We start from the raw sequence: 22,210 nt of genomic DNA on the forward strand, positions 1-22,210 counted from the left end.
CTGTGTTTTATATTTGTTGCAACCACTCCATTATCCATTTCAAAAATAAGTTCAAAAACAAGATAGAAATGCACTGTGAAAAGTAGTTACCAAAAATTGCACGACTTTGCCAGAAACCTCCTCCTTTCTCACATTCCTATTTTAGGATTCACTCCAACCCTATTCGCATTGGGATAATTATGCATGTTTGCTTCATTGCACAGTTTAAAAAGTAATTCCAGGGACATTTTCCCATATAATTCTCACAATAATTTTGTGCTATAGGTATTTTTAATACTGTGTCTACTTTTGGAAATGCAGAAACAGATTCAGGTGTTAAGTAAACTAATTTCAAACTAGTAGCGAAAGCAGGACTTGAATCCACAGAGTTTGAGTCCTGAGAAAAACTCCCCCATTCTCTCACCTTCACCCCCATCCCTGGGATTTCTACCTCCACTCGCTGACTTGTGAGCATCAAGTATTTAATATTTTCCACCTAAGGAATTGAACACTATAATTGTATTAATGAAAGCTAACAGATATAAGAATCATTGTACTGGACAATCTAGAAATGTTCAAGGAATTCAGGTAAATGTACAGGATGACACCGAACTAGTAATAATAGCCCAGGGAATCTCAAGATGAGTGTCCAAACTGCTACTCACTCACTCTGCTCAGGTAATAACTCTTATTTTCATAGAGATGGGAAGGAGAGGAATTACATTTATGAATCTTTCACATCAAACTTATTTCCCAATTATGAGTTCAAAGCTTAAAGGTTTATTTATTCAACAAGTATTTATGAAACACCCATGGAAAGGGTGGGCACTGTGATGTATTCTGGGAATATGATTATGAGCAAAAGTAAAGTCTCTGCTCATCTGAAATGTGCACTTTAGTGTGGGGGACGGACATTAATCAAATACCCACAGAAAGGAATGTAAAAATGCTATAATAGGACATGGGATGTCAAGAAAAGTGAAACTCCTGGCTTTGTGGCTTACTCAGTGGGATGGATGGGAAATAACCAATTATGGGATTCCTGATCATGAATTTGGTGTTGGATATGTCGAGTTTGTGGTGACTTGGGACATAAATTGATCCCAGGGAGATAATTGAAGACATAAAATTGTGAGGCATCTGCGTATAAATAATTGAAGCACTAGACATGGAAGAAATTCCCTCATGTCAGTGTAGAGTGTACAAACAGAAATACAAGTTAGAATAGAGCATTGAAGGATTTCAATATTTAATGGCTGGGTAATAACTCTTACTTTGGTATTTTATTGTGGTTATCTTGACATCTAAATTTCTTGTTTCATCAAGTAAAATTGAGTGAAGCCCTGTAACACCGTCTTTAACAATGGAATTTTGAATTTTGATCCTACTAGTATCCAAAGGAACACTTCAAAGATCTTGGAAAATATTCTCATCAAGAACATTCTCATCAATCACATCAGAGTACTCTTGCTAACCATTGATTTTTTTTTCATTTTTTTATTGTGGTAAACTATACAAAACATAGGGTTTAACATTTTAACCAATTTTAAGTGTACACTTCTGTGGCAGTAAGTACATTCACGTTGCTGTGCAACCATCACCACCATCCATCTCCAAAACTTTTTCGTCTTCCCCAACCAAAAATGTCATTAAACACTAACTTCCATTCTCTCCTCCACCCAGCCCCTGGAAGCCACCATTCTACTTTCTGTCTCTACAAATTTGACTACACTAAGTACCTCATTTAGGTGGAGTTATACAATACTTGTCATGTTGTGACTGGCTTATTTCACTTAGCAGAATGTCTTCAAGGTTCATCCATGTTTTAGCATGTATCAGAATTTCTTTCCTTTTTAAGGCTGAATAATATTCCATTGTATGTATAGACCACATTTTGTTTACGCATTCATCCATTGATGGACACTTGAGTTGTTGCCACCTTTTGGTTATTGTAAATAATGCTGCTATGAACATGGGTTTTTTGTATATTTTAGATAATAATCCTTTATGAGATATATCTTTTGCAAATATTTTCCCCCCCAGAGCCTCCAGGGCCTCTTCTGATGTCTCCCACAATTTTAAGGGACAGCTCTGGTACTCTGCAGTCACTACCACAGCTTCATATCCAGTTTTTTGGGGAAAAAATCTGCCGTTAAATAAAGCCTTGGATACAGAAAAAAAAAAAAAATTCCCCCAGTCTGTGGCTTGTCTGTTTATTTTCTTGACAGTGTCTTCCACAAAGCAGAAATTTTTAATTTTAAGGCAGTCCGGCTTATCAATTCTTCCTTTGATGAATAGGACCTTTGGTGTTATATCTAGAACGTCACTGCCAAACCTAAGGTCATCTAGATTTTCTCCTATGTTATCATCTAGGAGTTTTATAGATTTTAATTTTACATTGATAATACATGTGATCTACTTTGAGTTAATTTTTATGAAGTGTGTAAGGTCTTTGTCTAGATTCGGTTTTTTTTTTGCTTGTGGATGTCCAATTGTTTCCAGCATAATTCTCTCCACTGAATTGCCTTTGTTCCTTTGTCAAAGATTTGTTGGCTATATTTATGTGAGTCTAATTATGAGCTCTTCATTCTGTTTCATTGATCTATTTGTCTATTATTTTGCCAATGCCACACTGTCTTGATTACTGTAGCTTTAGATTAAGTCTTAAAGTTGGCTACTGTCAGTCCTCCAACTTTGCTCTTCTCCTTCAATATTGTGTCAGCCATTTTAGGTATGTTGCCTCTCCATATAAACTTAAGAATCAGTTTGTTGATATCCACAAAATAATTTGCTGGGATTTTGATTGAGATTGCGTTGATGCTATAGATCAAGCTAATAAGAACAGGCATCTTGTTTGTATGAGTCTTTCTATCCATGAACGTGGAATATCTCTACATTTGTTTAGTTTTTCCTTTGATTTCTTTTATCAGAGCTTTATAATTTACCTCATATAGATCCTGTACATATTTTGCTAGTTTTGTGCCTAAATATTTCATTTGGGGAGATTTTAATGTAAATGGTATTGTGTTTTTATTTTAAATTCCACTTGTTTTTTGTGGGTATATAGAAAAGTGATTGACTTTTGTATATTAACCTTGTATCCTGCAACCTTGCTGTAATCACTTATTAGTTCCAGGTTTTTTTTTTTTGTCAATTCTTTCAAATTATCTACGAGACATTTTAATTTCTTCCTTCTCAGTCAGTATACCTTTCATTTCCTTTTTTCTCTTCTTGCATTAACTAGAACTTCCAGTATGCTGTCAAAAAGCAGTGGTGAGAGGGGACATCCTTACCTTGTTTCTGATCTTAATGGGAAAGCTTCTGGTTTCTCACCATTAAGTATGATGTCAGCTGCAGGTTTTTTGCAAATATTCTTTATCAATTTGAGAAAGTTTCCCTCTATTTCTCATTTACTGAGTGTTTCTATAATGAATGGTTGTTGGATTTTGTCAAACGCTTTTTATGGATCTATTGATATGATCATGTGATTTTTCTTCTTTAGCATGCTGATTTGATAGATTATATTAATTGATTTTTGAATGCTGAACTCGCCTTTCATACCTGGGATAAATCACATTTGGTTGTGGTGCATAATCCTTTTTATATATTGTTGTATTTGATTTGCTAATATTTTCTGGGGATTTGTGCATCTATGTTCATGAGAAATATTGATGTGTAGTTTTATCTTCTTTGTCTGATTTTGGTATTAGGGTAATACTGGCCTCATAAAATAAGTTAGGAAATATTTCCTCTGCTTCTATATTGTGAAAGAGATTGTAGAAACTTGGCATAATTTCTTACTTTAATGTTTCCTAGAATTCACCAGTGAACTCATCTTGGCCTGGTGCTTTCTGGTTTGGAAGGTTATCAATTACTGATCTATTTCTTTAGTAGTTTATAGACCTATTCAGATTGTCTCTTCTTGCGTGAGTTTTTGTAGATTACGTCTTTCAAAGAATTGGTCCATTTTGTCCAGGCTATCAAATCTGTGGCCATAGAGTTGTCCATAGTGTTTCTTGATTATCCTTTTAATGTCCATGTTATCTGTAATGATGTCCCCACTTTATCTCCATGTTTGATATTAGTAATTTGTGTCCTCATTCTCTTTTTCTTAGTTAACCTGGATAGAGACTTATCAATGTTATTGATCTTTTCAAAGAACCAGCTTTGGTTTTGTTGATTTTCTTTGTTTCCTGTTTTCAATTTCATTGATTTTTGCTCTAATTTTTATTTCTTTTCTTTTGCTTGCTTTATACTTAATTTGTACTTATTTTTTAGTTTCCTAAGGTGGAGGCTTACATTATTGATTTCAGATCTTTCTTCTTTTCTAATATATGCATTCAATGCTATAAATTTCCTCTAAACATTATTTTTGCTGCGTCTCACACATTTTGATAAGTTGTGTTTTCATTGTCATTTAGTTCAAAATATTTTTACATTTGCCTTGAGATTTTTTCTTTGACCCATATGGTATTTAGAAGTGTGCTGTTTGATCTCCATGTTTTGAGATTTTCTAGTTATCTTTCTGTTATTGATTTCTAGTTTAATTTCATTGCAGTCTGAGAGCAGACATTGTATGGTTCCTATTCTTTTAAATGTGTTAAAGTGTGTTTTATGGCCCAGAATGTAATCTACCTTGGTGAATGTTCCATGTTAGCTTGAGAAGAATTGTATTCTGCTGTTGTTGGAGGAAGTGTCTATAGATGTCCATTATATTTGGTTGATGAATAGTGTTGTTGAATTCAATTATGTCCTTACTGATTTTCTGCCTGTCAGATCTGTCCATTCTGAGAGAAGTGTTGAAGTATCCGACTATAGTAGTGGACTTATCTATTTCTCCTTGCAGTTCTATCAGGTTTTACCTCATGTATTTTGATGCTTTGTAGTTACATGCATACATATTAAGGATTGTTAGGTCTTTTGGGAGAATTCATTGCTTTAAGTAATGTCCTTCTTTAGCCCTGATAATTTTCTTGCCTCTGAAGTGTGTTCTGTCCAAAATTAATATAGCTATCCCACTTTCTTTGATTAGTGTTAGGATGGTGTATCTTTCTCCACCAATTTACTTTTAATCTGTCTTTTCACATAATCTTAAAATAGGTGTCTTCATATTTAAAGTGGTTTCTTGTAGACAGCACAGGTCTTGTCTACACATCTTGATTATTGATCCACCCTGAGAATTTGTCTTTAAGTGAGGCATTTAGGCCATTGACATTTGTAGTTGGATTAGCATCTACCATATTTGTCTCTGTTTTATATTTGTTGCCCTTGTTTTTGTTCCTGTTTTTGTCTTCCACTCTTTTTCTGCCTTTTGTGGTTTTTATTGAACATTCTATATGATTTCTTTTCCTCTCCTTTCTTAGTGTATCAGTTATACTTCTTTTAGTGGTTGCCCTAGAGTTTGCAATATTCATTTACGACTAATTCAAGTGCACTTTCAAATAACACTATACTGCTTCACATGTAGTGCCAGTACCTTATAATAACAAAACAGTCATAATTCCTCCCTTACATCCTGTGTATCATTGCTGTCATTGATTTCACTTATACAGAAGCGTATATATATATATATATATATATGTATATACACACATGAGCATACATAATGGAATATATTGCTCGTATTAATATTTTGAACATATTAGCTGTTACATAAATTAAGAATAAGAAAACTAAAAGTTTTTATTTTACTTTCATTTATCCCTTCTCTAATGCTTTTCTTTTCTGTAAATAAATCTGAGTTTCTGACCTATATATTTACCTCTCTCTGAAGAACTTCTTTTAATGTTTCTTGCATGGTAGGTCTATTAGCAGCAAATTCCCTCAATTTCTGTTTGTCTGAGAAAGTCTTTATCTCTCCCTCACTTTTGAAGGATAATTTCACAGCATACAGAATTCTTGTTGATGGTTTTTTCCCTCTCTCTCAACACTTTAAATATTTCACTGCACTCTCTTTTTGCTTGCATGGGTTCTGCAGGGGAGTCAGATGTAATTCTTATCTTTGCTCCTCTGTAGATAAGGTGTTTTTTTTCCTGGGGCTTTTTTTCAGGACTTTTCTTTATCTTTGATTTTCTGTAGTTTGAAACTGATATATCTACATGTAGTTTTCCTGGTATTTTTTATGCTGATTGTTCTCTGAGCTTCCTTGATCTATGGTTTTGTGTCTGACATTAATTTGAGGGAAATTCTCAGTCTTTATTGCTTAAATATTTCTTCTGTTCCTTTCTCTCTGTCGTCTAGTATTCCCATTATGCATATGTTACACCTTTTATAGTTGTCCCACAGTCATTGGATATTCTATTCTGTTTTTTTTTTTTTCAGTCTTTTCCTCTTTGCATTTTAGTTTTGGAGATTTCTATTGATGAAGCCTCAAGTTCACAGATTTTTTCCTCAGCCATGACCAGTCTCCTCATAAATCCATGAAAAGCATTCTTCATTTCTGTTATAGTGCTTTTGACCTCTAGTACTTTAATTAGTTTTTTTCTTAGAATTTCCATCTCTCTGCTTAGATTGCCCATCTGTTTTTGCATGCTGTCTACTTCTTACGTTAGAACCCTTAGAATGTTAATCATAGTTGTTTACATTCCCGGTCTGATAATTCTAACACCCTTGTCATATCTGAGTCTGGTTTTGATGCTTGCTTTGTGTCTTCAAACTGTGTTTTTCCCTTTTAGCATGCCAAGTAAGCTTTTCTTGATAGGCAGACATGATGTACTTGGTAAAAGGAAGTGCTGAAAATAGGCCTTTAGTAATGTGGTGGTAAGGGGTGGTGGAAGAGGAGGTATTTTACAGCCCTGTGTTTAGGTCTCAGTGTTTTAGTAAGCCTGTACCTATAGACTGTGAACTTTACATATGCTTCTTAATACTGCCCCTCCCTTAGGTGGGACAGAATGGCTAGAGTGGGCTGGAGTTCAATATTTCCCTTCTCTCATGTGGAAGGCTAAATGAGGCGGGAATTGAGTATTTCCCTTTTTCCACATGGAAGGTTAGAGCTAGCAGGAGTTGGGTATTTCCATTCCTGCATGCCATTTAGCTTCTGAAAAAACTCCAGCAGGTTAGGCTCTGGCTAAATCGTTTCTACTGTGGGCAGACCTTGTTAAGAATAACAGAACTCTCTGGCATATTTCATGATGGTCCCTTTTCCCATTCCCTTGCCAGAAGCATAAGAGGATTTTTCTGCAATATTCACTGTGATAACCTGGTAGAGCTCTAGGCAGTAGGACTCTCAAAAATTGGGGGGCTGCTGATGCCTGGGTCTCCCTGAAGTTTTTCTCTCTCAAACTTGTCCACATCAAGCTTCCAACAATTTCTCAATTACAGTTCAGGTTTCCTTACCCCAGCAGTGTTTCCGTCTGATGTTGCCATTTGTTGGTTTCTGCTCTAGTAAGTTGTGATTGTTCGTACTCTCCTTTCGATCTCTCTACTTTGGGGGGCAATATTTGCCCTGTAACCTTGCTTCTTTTATGGATTTAAGAAGAGTTGTTGATTTTTAAGTTTGTTCAGCTTTTACTTGTTGTAAGGATGGAGTGGCAACTTCCAAACTTCTTACATGATGGACTGGAAACCAAAGGTCTCAAATAGTTTCAGTTTGCTAGCATTTTGTCAAAGGTCTTTGCATCAATATTCATAAAAGATATTGGTCTATAGTTTTCTTTTTTTGTAGTGCCTTTGCCTGGCTTTAGTATCAGGATAATGCTGGCTTCATAGACGACATTAGGGAGTCTTCTGTTCTCTCAAATTTTGGAAGAGTTTGAGAAGAAGCGATGTTAATTCTGCTTGAAATATTTGGTAGAATTCACCACCGTAGCCATTTGGTCCTGGAATTTTCTTTGTTGGGAGGTTTTTGAATACTGATTCAACCTTCTTGCTAGTTACAGTTATATTCGTATTTTCTATTTATTAATGATTCAGTCGTAGTTTGAGTGTTTGTAGAAGATTTTCCATTTCATCTAGGTTATCCAACCCATTGGTGTACAGTTGTTCATAGTACCTTCTTATAATGCTTTTTATTTCTGTAAAATCAGGAGTAATGTCCACCATTTCCTTTCTGATTTTTGTTCCTTGCATCTTATCTCTTTTTTCTTAGTCAGTCTAGCTAGAGATCTGTCAATTTTGTTGATCTCTTTGAATTACCAGCTCTTGGTGTTTGGTTTTTTTCTTCGTTTTGGTATTCTCTATTTCTTTTATTTCTGTCCTAATATTTATTATTTCTGTCTTTAACTATCATTGTGTTTTATTTGTTCTTTTTCTAACTCCTTAAGGTGTAAAGTTAGGTTATTGACTTGAGATCTTTCTTTTTTTGTTTTTTAAAGAAAGCGTATAAACCTATGAATTTCTCGCTCAGCCCTGATTTTGCTGCATCCAATAAATTTTGGTAGGTTGTTTTTTCATTTTTATTTACCTCGAGATGTTTTCTAATTTCTTTTTTTTTTTTTTTTTAAAGATTTTTTATTTTTATTTTTTTCTTTTTCTCCCCAAAGCCCCCCGGTACATAGTTGTGTATTCTTCATTGTGGGTTCTTCTAGTTGTGGCATGTGGGACGCTGCCTCAGCGTGGTCTGATGAGCAGTGCCATGTCCGTGCCCAGGATTCGAACTAACGAAACACTGGGCCGCCTGCAGCGGAGCGCGCGAACTTAACCACTCGGCCACGGGGCCAGCCCCGTTTTCTAATTTCTTTTGTGAAAAATCTGAAGATTTTGGAATCTTTGACCCATTGGTTGATTGTTTAAGAGTATGTTGTTTAATTGCCACCTATTTGTGAATTCACCAATTTTTCCTTCTGTTGTTGATTTCTGTTTTTTCTTTCTGCTTTTTCTCCCCAAATCCCCCCAGTACATAGTTGTATATTTTAGTTGTGAGTCCTTCTAGTTGTGGCATGTGGGACACTGCCTCAGCATGGCCTGATGAGTGGTGCCATGTCTACGTCCAGGATCTGAACCAGCAAAACCATGGTGCTGGCCCCTCTGCTGTTGATTTCTAGTTTTACCCATTGTGATTGGAAAAGATACTTGTATGATTCAATCTTTTTATATTTATTAAGATGTTTTGTGCCCTGACATATGGCGTATCCTAGAGAATGTTTCATGTGCACTTGAGAAAAGTGTGCATTCACCTATTGTTGAGCAGATTGTTCTGTATATGTCTATTAGGTTCAATTAGTCTATACTGTTGTTCAACTCGTCTATTTCCTTATTGATTTTCTGTCTGGTTGTTCTATTTTTGAAAGAGAGTTATTGAAGTCTCCTACTATTATTGCAGAGCTCTTTATTTCTACTTTTAATTCTGTCAATGATTGCTTCATATATTTAGGAACTTTGGTGTTTGCTGTATATATCTTCTTGATGTATTGACCCTTTTATCATTATACAATGTCCTTCTTTGTCTCTTATAACAGTTTTTGACTCAAGATCTCTTTTATCTGATATTAATATAGCCAACACCTCTCCCTTTTTATTACTATTTGCATGGAATATCTTTTTACATCCTTTTACTGCCAACCTCTGCATGTCTTTATATCTAAAATTCCTCTCTTTTAGACAACACTTATTTGGATTCTATTTTTTAATCCAGTCTGCCAATCTATGTCTTTTGATTGGACTGTTTAATCCATTTACATTTGGAGTAATTATTGGTGGGGAAGCACTTTTGCCATTTTATTTTTTGTTTTCTGTACCTCTTATAGCTTTTGTTGTCATTCATTTTCTCCATTACTGACTTCCTTTGTCTTCAGTGGATTTTTCATAGTGATACATTTTGATTACTTTTTAAATTTCCTTTTGTGTATATTCTATAAATATTTTATTTGTGGTTACCATGGGGATTACATATACATCCTAAAGTTATGACTATCTATGTTAAGTTGATACTAAATTAAGTTCAATTGCATACATAAACTCTACTCCTTTACAACTCTGCTCCCCCTCACTTTGTTATTGATGTCATAAATTATATCTTTACATATTGTGTACCCAATTACATAGATTTATAATTTTTATGATTTTGACTTTTAAATTCTGTAGAAACTAGCAAATGAAGTTACAAATAAAATTTGCTATAGTACCATACTTTTTAACATTTGTCCATGTATTTACTTTTACCAGAGACCTTTATATTATTATATGGCTTTGGGTTACTGTCTACTCTCCTTTAATTTCAACTTGAAGGACTCCTTTTAGCACTTCTCTTTGTGAAGCTCTACTAGCAATGAACTCCTTTGGATATGTTTGTCTGGAAATGTCTTAATTTCTCAGTTATTATTGACTTACATGTTTGCTGGATATAGAATTCTCAAATGACTATTTCTTTTAGCTCTTTAAATATGTCATCCTGTTAACTTCTGGCATGCAAGATTTCTGCTGGAAAGTCCACCCATAAACTTATCAGGGATTCTTTTTTTTTTTTTTTTTTAGGAAGATTAGCCCTGAGCTAACATCTGCTGCTAATCCTCCTCTTTCTGCCAAGGAATACTGGCCCTGAGCTAACATCTGTGCTCATCCTCCTCTACTTTATATGTGGGACTCCTGCCACAGTGTGGCTTGCCAGGTGGTGCTGTGTCTGCATCCGGGATCCAAACCAGTGAACCCCAGGCTGCCGGAGTGGAAAGTGTGAACTTAACTGCTACACCACCGGACTGGCCCCTATTGGGGATTCTTTATACATGATGAGTCACTTTTCTCTTGCTGTTTTTATTATTCTCTCTTTTTCTTTGGCTTTCAACAGTTTGAGTGTAATGTGTCTTGGTGTAGGTCTTTTAGAGTTTAGCCTATAAGGAGTCATTGAGCTTCTTGGATTTGTATATTCATGTATTACCTTAAATTTGAGAAGTTTTCTGTCATTTTTTCACATGATCTTTCTCCCTCTTTCTCTCTCTCTTCTTCTGGGACTTCCATAATGCATATATTGGTCCACTTGATGATGTCCCACAAGTCCTTTAGGCTCTGTTCACTTTTATTCAGTCTTTTTCCTTATGACTTTTTACATTCTATAATTTCCAATGTATTCAACCTCACTAATTCTTTCTTATCCTTGTTTGAGTCCTCTTTTGAACCTCTCTAGTGAATTTTTCAATTCAGTTATTGTATTTTCTGGATCTAGAATTTCTATGGTTCTTATTTCTTTCTCTTCGTTGATATTCTCATTTGGTTCATGTATCATTTTCCTTGATTCCTTTGGTTCTTTGTCCATGTTTCCATTTAGCTCTTTGAGCATATTTAAGGCAGTTCTTTTAAAGTCTTTGTCTAGTAAGTCCAATGCATGTGTTCCTTCAAGAGTGATTACTGGAGATTTATTTTGTTCCTTTGAATGGGCCATGTATCCTTGTTTCTTTGTACGCTTTTTAATGCTTTGTTGAAAATTGGGCATTTGAAAAAACAGCCACCTCTCCCAGTCTTTGCAGACTGACATGAAAGATCTTCACTAATTAGAGGGCCCCTGAGCCTTGGGATAAGCCCATGGTGAAAGCTTGAGGTCTTTACAGGTCTTTTCTGAGCATGTGTCCTGTCAGGGTCTGTGGCTGTGCTTTTTTTATTTTTTAATTTTTATCTCCCCAGTTGCTTTTAAATTTATTAATTTTCCAAAAAGTCTCACCATAGCTTCTTTTTGGGACCTTAGAAGTTCTGTTGTATTCCTCTACCTGTAATCACTTGCTCCCAGGCATCCACAGGTCTTCAGTCCCCTTGCAGTTTTTACATGTCATGACACTCTCCACTGCTTTTCATGACTCCTGGATTGAGATCCAAAGTTTTCTGCTTTTCCTCAGCTGAACTCTGAGTCAGGCAAGACAGAAACCAGTGACTCAATCAGTCTATGGGGAGGCCAAAACCTTGTAGAGAATTTCACTCTGCTTCTTCCACCCAATGGATGGAACCAGGAATTGGCTGCTACTTTCCAACTGTGCCTCCACCAGGTAAGAGGTAAGGCAAGGGTGAACAAAAAGGCCACAAAATTTCCTACTGTTTTTAATGTGGCTTTTTCTTTATTGGATGATGACTGGGTTACTGTAGATCTTTGACTGGTTTACAGAGCTCCTATAATGTTACTTTAGTCAATCTGTAGTTGTTTATTTGATATTTCCATGGGGAAAAGAGGGTCTGGCATTTCCTAGTCTACCGTCTTGTTCATATCAACAACTAGCCATTGATTTTTGAAATATAGCAACTGGTAAAAATAATTGAAAGTATAGCATCTTCCAACCTGTGAGAAATTAAAATAAATAAATAAATAAATAAATAAATAATGGAATGGATGTCACATGTATGAGTAACCTTCAGTTTTGCTACCTGCTGTTAGTTAGATGCCATTTTTTCTTTTCTTTTCTTTTCTATTTGTCACTAATAACTTGAAAACTTTCTCCTTTATTTCCATACTTCAGTGAATAATAAGTATCTTTCTAAGGTATGTCCTTAGAACTGTCAGTCATCTAACTTATTGTTTAAACCAGTTGTAGTCATTTTTTGTGTGTATGTGTCAAAATGAGGTTTCCTGCCTCTGTACCATCTCCCAAACTGGTAGAGGAAATATAGTTAGCTTTTTACTGTGATAATTTTATACAAACCTAGGGTTGGCTTTTCTCTCTTCTCCTTTTTTTTCTTCCTCTTTCTCCTTTTTGGGAAATGTTAATATTTAATTGATCAAAAATTATTTTGTGATTATGTGAAAATTCTAGGAATATGTTTATTATAGATAAACAGTCAAGAACTTCCAAGCAAAAAAGAAGAAATTTAACTGTATGTGTTTTGTGGCATTAAATATGTTGGCTCTCAAAGTTTTTTTCTCACTAAAACTGTAACTCAAATGAAAAACTCTGTGACTTCAGTAATGGCCTATGTTAGTAGGTAACAAGCTAAGCAGAAAAGTGAGACTCTCAGAGTTTTGGGGATGATTTCAAGAGTACAGAGTTTTATAAATTGTGTTAGAAAATAGTTCATGTAATATTCTGAATAAATAGATGACACTTGGGACAAATCAGAATGATTTAATTTTATTATAATAACAATTTTTTGTGTTCTCCATGTAAAAATAATGAAGATACAATATTCTAGTTAGCACAAGACTTGAGTTTAATTTATAAAGGTTTAAAATATTTAAATTTCCTACTTTGTTTTATAAGTCAAGTAAATTGTCATTATCGTTTCCACAAATAGTTTTAAATTACAAAATATAAAATTTTGTTAAACTAAATAAATTTGCAATAATGGGTGTATTTTAAAATGTTTAGTCTTGTGAATTTCTATAATGCTACAAGTCATAAAGATTTAGTGTCTTGGCTTAAATTGTAAGTTCCACATCTTTAATTAACTTTATGTCATTAAATTGAGTTAATTAGTAAATATTCTTTGGCTCTCTGGACAATTTCTAAGCAAGAAAAGTGTTCAAAGCATTGGTCACGACACACAGTTTTCATTTACCTTTGTTCCTTATTTATATAAGTTATGCATTAATAGGATGAATAAAGCCTTTGGAGAGTATTAATATATATGCTCAGTTTTACTTTAAAATTTTATAAGTACTATGAAATGTGTGGTGGTGGAGAAAAACTTAGAGGGTTCTTGATTTCTTGGCTTCTAGTTTTCTCTGGGAGGAAACACATTTTAATTGTTTGGTTGGTTCTGGTAAAAATAAGTGGTTGAGTTTAGACTAGGTAAAAAAGTTATAGACAGAAATAAGCATATATAAGATAAGGAATATAATTTAGGTTTTTGTTTGTTAGAGGAATTATTACACTTTTATTAAGATGATAAATTCAACATAGCATACATTGTTTTATTTAACATGCTTATAAAATTAATCATATTTTAAAAATAAGATGGAAAGCTTCACATTATCACATAACTGTACATTTATGTACGTCTAAACACACACATATAAAGCTATGTTAAGGTTAAAAATAAAGGTGGCTTATGAATCCTTTACTGGAAATTATTACATGAATAGTGTATAGAAAATTATATCAGAATTTGAGTTTTCTTTCTGTTCAAAGGCCAACTTATTCTGTACTTAGAAAACAGGTTACTTTTTATTATTGAAATATGTTGTAAACTCTCTGTACTTCTGGCATATATTTAAATAATCTTTTAAAAAGTTTCTTACTTTTGGAAAAAAGTTAAGTTCCTAATTATCATTGTTGCTTATTTCTGTGTTTTCAAAACACTAGCTGTAAGTATTTCAAAATTTGTACGTTTTGGTCATTGGCAGGAATGTTCTTATTCAACTATAAAATGCTGTTTCAGTTGTCTCTGCTGCAAATTTATTTAACTTAATGATCGTATTTCTCTGTTTCTTTACTACTTCCCTCCCCTCTTGAGGATTTTATTTATTGTGTTCACATAAAATAAAAATCCACTCTTTTTCCCTCAAAAATCTTGGTTTGTGCTATGAGAGAATGTTTCTCACAAATCTGTTATCTTTGTGAACAACTGTGGATGCAAAGAAAAATTTGCATTTGCCTGGTAGTACCTTTTCTTGTTTACAGATGCAGAGAAGGTATTACTTTGTATAACAAACAGAAAGGAAAAATTCTTTTCCAGTCTTTCCCTCCTCTAAAGACTATTTCTTCTCTGGGTCTCTAACAATATGAGTTCAACTTAAAGGCACTTTGTAGAACATACGTTTTCACAGGTACTTATTCCTTTATAACTTAATGTAGTCAATGAAGATCTCATTCCTTTTGGTTATTGTTTAAGTATTGTGACTATCAGAAACTTTGTGAATGTGACCTCTTATTGATTTGTTGAATCTTAAGAAATTTGAAAGATTATTGAAATTTTTGAAATATTAATTCTAAAGATATCTCAAAGAGGATATGTTTGACATTATGGAGTGTAATGGTAGGCATTAGACACAGGAAGGTTGTTGGCAGTGATAGAGATCCAGAACGCATATACAATTTCACTAATGGGATAACTGCCTCTTGGAGCAAGAGGAAAGATTAAAAACAGTAGGAGGGAACAAGTCAAGTAAGTCTGGCTTAGAAGGGTGGTTGAGAGGCTAGAGGTTACAGTTCTGTGTGTGTCCGCAGGGAGGGGAGAGAGAGAGATTGATAGAGAGCACTCAAACCATCCAGAAGAAAGGAAAGACAGGAAACAGGCAACAATAGTTGCTTCTTACTGAATTACCATTAAGCTAAACTGGTACAGTCTTAGAGGCTCTTTTTATTCTGTAAAGTTACATGGTCCAGACAGGAATTACAGAGCACTATCTTATTTTGGGGGATTGTGGAAAAAGTATATTTTCACCTCGATTTCCCATCTCAATCAGCCTTATCTCATATGCTTACAGAATGAGGTTTTGGAGGCCTTGTGCGCTTCCCTTGCCACTTCATTCTTACTGAGAAGATTACTCCCCTACAGCCGAACTGAAATTCCTAGGAGGTTATAAAAGCTTTTGTTTACTCCACATTTTAGAGATAAGACAAAATACTTCTTACTCTCGAGACTTTAATTTATACTAAGGTGTATATGACATCAATTTTCTAATAGTTTTTTTTAATACCTAGATTACATTAGTTATCTGATAGGGTTTTGCTGGTAAGAGGGGATAAAATGAGAAAACAGATTTAATGGAGGATGTGAGGGTAGGAAGTAGGATAGAGTCAAGAAAAAAAAGGATGCTGAGGATCAGGTACAAATTTTATCACCACTCCATAATTTTTCCCAAGACTTGAAATATACGTCATGCAATACTGAATTTACAATACAGATTCCTCAGTCATTTGGATAGCATTGTCAAATATTTGTGGGCAACTTGATGAATGTTTCCAAGGCTGGTGTTTGAATATGAGCGATGTTTACTTTGTAGTTAGATCAGTGAGAGTGCTTTTTGTGGTGATAGGAATTAGACAAATGTATTTTGTTACGTGGCAAATTTATTTATGATAACAGTTTGTTGTCTTTAGTGATCTGGATAGCAAGTTAATGCCCTTACATTCATTTATCGTTTCCATGGTTTTCAAAGCATCTTTATTTACATGATTTCATTTAATCTTCCCAACAACCCTGTGTGGTACGTGGGACAGGTATAATTCCCATTTTACAGTGGAGGAAACGGGTGTAATTTAAATTGCTTTGCCTAAGGTCTCAGAATTAGTTAACCAGGAACTTGGTTTCCTGATTCTGGGTCCTCTCATCATACTGCTATTCTATCCTAGAATAGAGAAAAATCACAAGTTAGATAATCTATGGTATTAATTTCATGTTCCTGTGTTGAAAAGGTGAATAACTGGAGATATCTTGGCAGCATTTTACATACATATTAAATCTTCCAGTGTGTTTGCCATCAGATCCAAAGACAGATAACTCATCATCCCTCTAGTTGTAAAACTGACAGAAGCAACATCAAATGACATTAAGATATTTTTTTATGTGGCTTAAGTATTTGCCCCTTTTTAGTTGGACATTCTGCCATTGCTCAGGAATTTCTGTTGGATATGCTATCATATTTAACCACATCTGTAACAATGTCATACATCTTAAGCTCAAAGTGCAGTAGCTCCTGGTGTCTGGAAGATGTGGACCCATTTCCATTTGATTTTGAAGGAAAAAAAATGTAAGTGTAGAGTGAAAACCTTAGTGTCCTCAAAATAATCATTTTCACATAAAAGGACATCCTATCTTCAACCTGAATCATCAAGGAAACTCTCCTTAACAAATGAGTCAACATAACCGCAGAAGTAAGGTGATTGGTATCCAGAAAGTATTACAATGGGAAAGGCCTCCCCAATTTTTCATTCTATAATAATAAAATTACCCTAATGTTTATAAGATATATGTTTAACACAATAAAGATTCAGTGCAAGTATATTTGAATAATGCAGTAAAGGTTGTGCAAATGCAAGTAACTTATAACATCTTAATGCTTGATGGTGTCATTGTTTTCCTCTTTTGTACCTTTCAGTTTTACAGGTATGTGAAATAGGTAGGAAGCTTGGTTGGTTGTTTTATTGCTTACTCATATGCTGTTTGAGAGCACACTAGTCATAGTCTCTTTGAAAATTTTTATCCTAATATTCCTTCTGTTTCATTTAGGATTGGATTCAGCTGTACCTGAGATCCAAAATAAAAATAACTTAAACAAACAAACAAAAAATAGTTGATTAGGAGTCAGGCAGTCCAGCATGGGTAGGGGAGATTCATAAAAGCATTGGGAACCCAAGTTTGTTATACTCTGGTGCTTTGTCATCTTCAGCATACATCTTCCACCTCATGGTCCAAGGTGGTCCAAGATTTGGCCCCATTTCAAGGCTGGTCTCAGTTACTAGGCTGGCAGAAAAGGGAAAGAAGGACACACCTCCTCTCTTTTAAGGACATTTTCCCAAAAGACACGTATGATACCACCACTTTCATTTTACTGGCCAGAATGTAGATATATGGCCAAATCTAGCTACAAAGGACGCTAAGACATATAGTATTTATTCTGGGTGCCAATATGCTCAATCAAAATTTATGGTTGTACTACTAAGAAGGAGAGGAAAAAGAGTTATCAATGAATGTCTATCAATCTCTGTGACACCTTCTAGAGGAGGGGATTTAGATTGTGTCTCCGGATACCAGCCCACCCTTGTGCCCATAAGCCACAAATGAACTGCATCATTTCTGAGGACTTGGTTGACATTTGAAGATTAGGGAAAATGAGGGGGAGGAAATCACTGTGGCTTGTTCAAAATTCCACCCATTTACCTCTTCCACCTTGCCTTAATTGAAATTGTCTAAAAATGGTTCTTCCCTCACTAATACTATTTTCCTAGACAAGGCCAGACTAGATTATACCTATTCAAGGCCATGTGACTGGAACTGCCACATTAACCATTTATATTTTGATAGTTTTTCCTCTTAAAACACATAATTTTGTGCTGACTGTTATGAAAACAGAAGAATATAAAATATTTATTTTATGAGATTAAATTAAATTAGTACATATTTTAGAGAAACTAATTTAGACTGAAATAAAAATTAACTAAGAAACATGTTGAATTTTTTTCTTTCTGATCACACATACTCTAGTCACACATTTCATCAACAGAGGGCATTGTAGGTTTATTTCATTTTTTGATTGCGCGGTACTTTTAAATTATAGCTTCCTTTCATTTGGAATTGCACCATATTATCTAGGGTCAAATAAACGCATGGTATGTTGTATTTGTGAAATATACCACAGATCGTTGATCTACGACACCATAATGCAGATTATCCACATATCAATTATCATAGTATTTTACTGAGGACATGCTCTTTAATGATATTTGAGTTAAAATCGCTAGACCATATATTTTTTTGTTTTTAAAAGAGATAAAGACTATATATGTTATGATCAACCTTAACCTGAGATATGTTTTGCTCCTGTACCCCCATTTCATCTGTAATGTTGTAATAGGCAAAATTTTTTAAAAATTATATGATCTGAGTGATGATGCTTAAATCTGGTATTTTATTTTCAGTGACATTGTTTTACTTTAAGGAACATTTAGAGCTTATTTTAAATGACCTTTAGATATATAATATGTTCTAGAAAGTATTAAGGGACTTGGAAGAGAAATTGCTTTAGCTTTGCCACTAATAGAATGAAGTACATGTCTATCTCGCATTGAGACTTTAACAATTATGTCTGTCACTGAAACTTTAAAATGCCAACTTGAAAGTTTTCTTAAAATATAATTTGGAGCCTTTTTGTAACTTGTAATAATGGAAAATACTGGAAAACTTTAATAATTCTTCTTAATATTGGCAGAAAATTTAACTACAATATAATACATGTTTTCTCTAGTAACAGCTATAGTTGAGTTGTATAAAATAAACTAGTTTTTTTGAGGGGTATGTGTAAGTGATACCCTAAAAGAGCTTCATAGAGCAAAACATGGGATAAATCAGAAAAAAAGAAACTTTCCAAACAACTCTTAAAAGTCTGGGGAGGGGCCGAGTGGTTAAGTTTGCATGCTCTGCTTCGGTGGCCCAGGGTTTCGCTGGTTCCCATCCTGGGCGCGGACATGGGTGCAAGCCATGCTGAGGCAGCGTCCCACATGCCACAACTAGAAGGACCCACAACTAAAAATATACAACTATGTACTAGGGAGCTTTGGGGAGGAAAAGGAAAAATAAAATCTTTAAAAAAAAGTCTGGGGAGACTGTTCATTACTTTACATTTTATCAACAAATATTTACTGAATACTACCTGCTCTGTGCCAGGCACTGTTCTAGACAGCAGGGATACAGTAGTGAACGAAACAGACAAAAATCCTCCTTGCAGCTTATTTTCTATTGAGAAGCTACATTCAAATTCCCAGACTGATTGTTTATGTTTTTTTCAGATTTTCATGGACTATGCAATTAGCCAGTAATTTAAAAAGTCAGATCATAGTAAAAGAGGGGAGGCTCTCTAATGCATTTTTGAAACTAACATAACCTTAATATAAAATCTTGTCAGCTAGCGCACAAAATATTTAAAGACTGATCACTTAAAATGGAAACAAAAATCTAACATAGAGCACTAAGCAAATAAAACATGGACAATATTGAAAGAAAATAATGTCATCAAGTATAATTTATTTCAGAATTCCAGGATGGCAACATTAGGAAATCTCTTAGTATATCATATCCACAGGTCAAAAAAAAACTAAGTCATGAGACTATCTCAACAGATGTCCAAAAGAACATTTGCTAAGTTTCAACACCCATTTCTGAATTAACAAAACTAAGCATTAATTTTTTAAAAGCCTAAGCATTAAAGAATTTGTTGTTGTTAGTGCCATGGAGTTGATTCTGACTCCTAGTGATCCTGTGTACAGCAGAGCAGAACACTGCCTGGTCTTTTTGTGCCATCCTCTCACCTTCCAGCACTTCATCAATGTTCTGCTGCTATTCACAGGGTTTTCATGGCCAATTTTTCCAGAAGTGGGTGGCCAGGTCCTTCTTCCTAGTCTGTCTTAGTCTGGAAGCTCCACTGAAATTTGTCCAACAAGGTGACCATGGGTGACCCTGCTGGTATTTGAAATACTGGTGGCATAGCTTTCAGCATCACAGCAACGTGCAGCTGCTGCAGTCTGGCAACCGACAGACGGGTGGTGTGGTTCCCTGACCAGGAAACAAATCTGGCCCGTGGTGGTGAGATCACTGAATCTTAACAGTGGCACTAGAGCACCAGGGCTGGCTGCATTAAAGAATAGGCCCTTAATGTTATGATATTCAGACGAAAACAATAACCAACATCATCTGCAGCAGTGACACACTAGAGACATTATAATCAAAATCAGGCACAAGACAGGCAAGCTCCAGCACTACAATTATTTAATATTGGTATAAAAATTCCAGTGAATGCAATAAAAAATATCTGCATAGGAAGTCTAAAAGATTCTACGTAAATAATTTTAGAACTAATGAGAGAGTTTAGTAAAGTGCCTGGATGCAAAGCAAAGGAACAGTCTAAAGACATTTCTTATATACTGATAAAAAGTAGTCAGAAAATATAGTGGAAAAACAAGACCACTTACAACAGCGACGTGATATACAAAATACTCAGAAACAAACAACAAAAAAACTGGCTGAAGAAAATTACAAAAGTTTACTTGGAGAGATACAAGATTTCCGTAAATGTAGAAGAATAACATGTTCCTGGATAGGAAGACAACACAGTATAAACATGCCAAGTTTTCTAAAATTCAGATGGAGGTTTACTGTAATTCAGATCAAAATCCCAAGAGGATTTTTGAAACTTGAGAAAATGATTTTAACGTTCATCTGGAAGTTTTAAAAAACGCGACGGCCAAGAAATTTTTGAACAACAAAATTAAAGAGAGGTTACTGGCTTATAAAAAAATGTTTTAAGGAAACACTTTTTAAAACAATGTGCTGCTAGAGCAGGAATATGTAGACGTGGAAAGAGACTGGGAAACTCAAAACAAAGATGAACATCCTAAGAGGAAATTAGCAAAGACACAAAAAGAAGGAAAACAACTGACAACAAACATTATAATAATAATACCCAACCCAATTAGCAATCAAAGAAATGAAAATTGAAATGAGGTATATGTATTCGACTAATATTTTTAAGATACTAATCCTCAGTGATGATGAGTGTGGATACTCATTCTACTAAGAAGAATGCAAATTAGCCCAAATGTTCTCGAAAGCAATACAGCAAAATATATATCAAAAGCCTTAAAATATTCATATCCTAATTCCATACCAGGAATCTATCCTAAGAAACTCTTTAGAAATGGGGCCAAAGATGCACATCAGACAATGGCCATTTCTTGTTTAAGTAGTGAAAAACCGGAAGGTATTGAAATGGCTATATATCAGATGCTTACTGTATGATTTTACGTGAGGAAATTAGTATATAAAAACTTCATGATCCCAAGTTACTACACACACACACACACACACACACACACACGACAGAGTAAAAACAGAGGAAGAAACACAGACACCGAAAGAAACGCATCACAAGGTTAACAATGGTAAACTCTGGATGATGGGATTAGGAGAAATTTTATGTTCTTTCTAAGAATCCACCATCCGCTTTAACAGATATTAAGATTTTGCCATATTTGCTTGAGCCTTTTTTAAAGAATAAAACTTAGAGATACAGCTGAAGTCCACTTTTTACCCCGAACCTATCCCAATATGCCCTTCTCTTCCCAGAATAACTACTCAAGTTAGTTTCCTCCGTGTCCCATTTTATATTAATACAGCAACATATTTCCATAAACCATTTACAGTATATTACTGTGTTGTGTGCTTTTTAAAATTTATAAACATTTTACCAGTATGTATAAATTCTTTTGTAACTTGTTTTATCATTCATTTGTTTTGAGATGTATCCAAATTGACCTTTTTCATTTATTTTACTGTTGAAGAGAATTCCACTGTGCAAAGTTCTTTCCAAAATTGTTTTAACAACTACACCCCAAGGACAGCATTTGAGAGAATCTGTTTCTCTACGTCCTTGCCTAAACTTATGTTATCAGATTTGAAGTTTTGGCAATCTGTTGAGTGTGAAGGATATTTGTTAAATTTGTATTTCTCTGAATATTATTGAGATTGAACATCCCTTCTTATGTTTATTGACTGTTCATATTCCTTGTCTGTGAATTTATTGTCCATATTCTTTGACTTTTAACAAGTTTTTAAAAAAATAAACATATAGGAGTTTTTATGGATTCTTGATCTCCAACTTGGTTTTGGTTATACATGTTGGAAATGTCTTTTCCCGGTCATATCTTCTAAATTAACCTTGTCTTTT

General features: G+C 34.5%; 1 protein-coding gene across 1 annotated transcript in view; it reads right to left on the bottom strand.

Annotated features, from left to right (window-relative positions):
- The window catches only part of CT83 (cancer/testis antigen 83), a 70,316-nt gene that overhangs the window by 1,572 nt on the left and 46,534 nt on the right, over positions 1-22,210 (bottom strand). The window lies entirely within an intron of this gene.

The sequence above is a fragment of the Equus przewalskii genome, chromosome X (genome assembly GCF_037783145.1).
Source record: "Equus przewalskii isolate Varuska chromosome X, EquPr2, whole genome shotgun sequence".
NCBI lineage: Eukaryota > Metazoa > Chordata > Mammalia > Perissodactyla > Equidae > Equus > Equus przewalskii.